The sequence below is a fragment of the Oryzias melastigma genome, linkage group LG10 (genome assembly GCF_002922805.2).
Source record: "Oryzias melastigma strain HK-1 linkage group LG10, ASM292280v2, whole genome shotgun sequence".
NCBI classification, from domain to species: Eukaryota; Metazoa; Chordata; class Actinopteri; order Beloniformes; family Adrianichthyidae; genus Oryzias; species Oryzias melastigma.
The window spans coordinates 4345822-4349390 of NC_050521.1; the positions used below are offsets into that span (position 1 = coordinate 4345822).

At 37.7% G+C, this 3569-nt stretch overlaps 1 protein-coding gene across 2 annotated transcripts in view; it reads right to left on the reverse strand.

Annotated features, from left to right (window-relative positions):
* Nucleotides 1-9: 9 nt before the first annotated feature.
* LOC112138544 overlaps nt 10-3569 on the reverse strand; it is an 11770-nt gene continuing 8210 nt past the window's right edge. For both annotated transcript variants that reach the window (XR_004948572.1, XR_004948571.1), the window contains exon 3: nt 10-141. The gene's annotated coding sequence lies outside the window, so the exon portion shown is untranslated. The remainder of the gene's footprint in view (nt 142-3569) is intronic.

Here is a 3569-nt window from a genome sequence, read left to right on the forward strand (position 1 = left end):
GGTAGCCAATGCTTCTTTTGAAGAAAAGGGACCAGAAGTTGTGTTCCATCTAGCGGGGAGTTCAGGAGAACTTCTAGAATGCTGACAGAATTTCATTCCATCAGGAGGAAACCTTGTTAGGATGAGGAAGCTGTTGGTCTGCTGCAGAAACACAGGAGCATCTGCACATTTAACATTGTTGATGGGTGCAAGTAGACCAAACATTGCAGAACCGCAAACAATGTGTCATGTGTCGTCCATAAACCAAAGGCACTGGTAACGGTATGCCTGCTTTAGCAGGTTGGGGTTCAATTCCCTACGGTGTCCTGCAAAACATTTGACTTTCAGACATGAAAAGTCGGGCACTTTCCATCCAAAAAGCTGAAATGTAGTAACATAAATGTAGAGCTTGGTGGATTTTCTAAGATGCACAGAAATAGCAGTCTTTAGGCACCAAATGAGCTGCTGTGTCAGACAGCAACATCCTAAAAGAAGCTTAAAAACATCTAAACGAGAGAAGAGGAACCGTGATGCCAGTGGTTGCTGTTTGACAGACATTTCTGGAAAAATGTTGCCTGTCTTCTGCTTTTTTCCAGCTCCTGTTTCTCCTCATTGTCTTCATTTACTCTCATCACAATTAGAAAATCCACTAAAAGGTGATGACACAATAAAACGGAACACAGCGATGCATTGTAATAAGATGCTTGCAGAAGTGATTTTTTAATGGGTAGACCGTCTCTGTAGCACACAGCTGAGAGTTTTAATTAGGCCCAAGTAATTAAAAAGAGGCACTCTGTGCAGAGATTGCTGTGTGAGGCTGTGATGCCAGCAACCCTCTGTCCTCTGCTGCCCACCTTTTCTGACTTCTGTCCTTTTTTCCTTCTGAAACTGTAAAGTACATCATGAAAGCATGCCTGTGTCTGCTCTCCCCTTCATTATCTTCTCCAGGCTCCGGCCTATAGCAATTCTATTAGGTTCTGTGTTGACTTCTTTTTATGGAACATCATCCCAAAAAACCCCAAACCTCTGCAAAGGAACACTGACTGTCTCAGAACAGCTCTGATGTCTGTAGGAACAGTGAAGCTGGAAATCTTTGTTCACCGCCGCTTTAGCGCTCATAATCCTCCCCTCCATTTGTTCATTCTGACTTCACCTGCAGTAACGTGTGCATCATTCTTCTTATTCAAGTCATGGATCATCACTTTTGTGTCCATTTTTCAATTTAAACCTGACTGATGAAAAATCTGAGTATTGAATGCTTGACAGCTTAGTGAGCCTTCAGTCATTGACTTTGGCAGATTCAGTCATGGGGGGGGGCAGCATGTGCTCCCACTCCTCTCTTATTCTCTCTCTCACTTACAACCATCAACAATGTCCAGAAATATGTCAAAATGTAAGAGTATTGTTGGAGGAGCTGAACTCTGGAGACCTGCAGGATATTAGACAGAATCTGGAAAATGTGAAGAAAACTGTCTCAAACCGAGAAGCTGAACCATGAGATCATAGGAAGAAAACCTAACCAGAGCTGAAGCTTTTCCTTCAACTGTTGACACTCGATCAACCTCACTCTAGCAGATTCTGAAGGAGAAAAGCGGCTCACATGTTAATGGTTGAAAAGTTACAGTAAATGAAAGAACAGAAACTCTCCGGCGTTAGAGGGTTCACCATCTCCTGACTGTACAAACGGGGGGGGGGGGCTGGAATGTGTTTCACTGACATAGGCAGGAGCTTTGGCGTCAAATCAAGATCTGCTTAAAGTGAACGAAAGCATGAGCCAACATTTGAAAAACAGGGATTGTGAATTTGAAAAAAAAAATCTTAAAGCAGTTTTAAACTCAAAAATACATAAAAGAAAACTTGAAGGAATTGTTGAAAATTTGAAAAAATAAAATTGAATAATATTGAAAACTTGAAAAAACATTAAAAATGTGAAAAAGGGAAATTGGAAACTTGAATAAAAAAAAACTAAAACTGTTACCAATTAAAAAAAAAGTTTATTTGTACTTTCAACTTTTACTTTTTTCATTTCTCATTCTTTGCTTTCAGTTCTCTGTTTTCAGTTTAGAATTTTCACTGCAGATCCTGTAATATACATATTTTTTTTAATGTTCCATTTTATTTTTTTAATTTTCAATAATTTCCTCAAGTTTCAAAATGTGTTTTTAAGCTTAAAACTCTTTTCAAATGATCACTTTTTTTCCTTTTAAATTTCAAATTTGTTTTTTCCTTCGCTTTAAACTGATCCTGATTTGACCTCATACAAAACCTCTAGACTTTAAAAGAGTGTTTGTGAAAACTGCTGTTGCTCTTTTTGGGGAATTTGTAAATTTGAAGAAAACAAAAAGTTTTAAAAGCAGTTTTAAAATCCAAAATACAAATCGAAAACTTGAAGGAATTATTAAAAATGTGAAGAAATAAAATGAAACATTTGGAAAAAGAATATGTAAAATTAGGATCAGCAGTGAAAATTCTAAACTCTGAATTGAACCTGAAAACAGAGAACTGAAAGCAAAGAATGAGAAACAAAAAAAGAGAGAGCAAAATAAACTTAAAAAAAAATTGTAACAGTTTAATTTTTTTTAATTCAAGTTTCAAAGTTACATTTTTATGAAGTTTTTAATTAGTAAGTTTCAATAAGTTTTTATTTTTATTTTTACTCTGTTTTTCTTCAAGCTGATGCAGATTTGACCTCATATTATTGCAGCATAACTTAACTGTGACTGGAAGTTTAAATCATGTACCGCTAGGTGGCACCAGAGTTCTTCAGAAGACCTTCAGAAGTCTGTAATTCAGGGAAAAGAGAGTGAAAATGTTGGGGTCTGCTGTCATTGCAGGAGGCTTTGGAACAGCCATAATTTTACCAATTGAAGGATCAAAGTTCCTCTGGTCCTCATCTCAAAACGCCACCTGTGGAGCGGAGCTGAAGGCGCGCAGAACAAAGGATGAAATACACCTTCAAGAAAGGTCTTTTTTAATGGCCTAAATTGTCTGGATAATAGCAGCTGTAATCATGAGAAATGGAGGCACTTCTTTGCTGATCTTTGAACAAATCATCTTTAAGGGATTGCTATCTCTCTAATTACTTTGTAATTTCCTGACTATCAATCAGACAATCCAGACGTTTAGTATCATATAGAGATTTTCCATAATAAAGCTGCTAATGTGCACACTTTGTCTGTGAAAATGGAGGTCCTACTGTGCTCACGTCCCTTGTAGTTCCCTTCTGGATTTTTCTGACTTGCTCAGTATTCCCTCTTTCCCATTTCTTTGTTTAATTAATTTTTCTTATTACATTTCACAGTGGGGGGGTCTCCCTTCTTTATAAAGTCTGTTGAAGGCACTTTTAGCAGCCTTTTCTTTCCGTGCGGCGCTCAGACGCAGCAGGCAGCCGGCGCAGCAGGTGATGCGAGTTTCACACAGATGCTTTTATCAGGTGCAGGAAAAACCTCTCTGTTTTATGAAGCCAAAACGTGGGGTTGACTGCTATGAAAGTAACAAGAAAAGAAAAGAACACAGAAAGAGAGAAAGAAATTCTGAGGTAGTTGGTTTTTTATCTGGTTTATTTTGTTGTTTGTTTCTTTCTTGTTTTT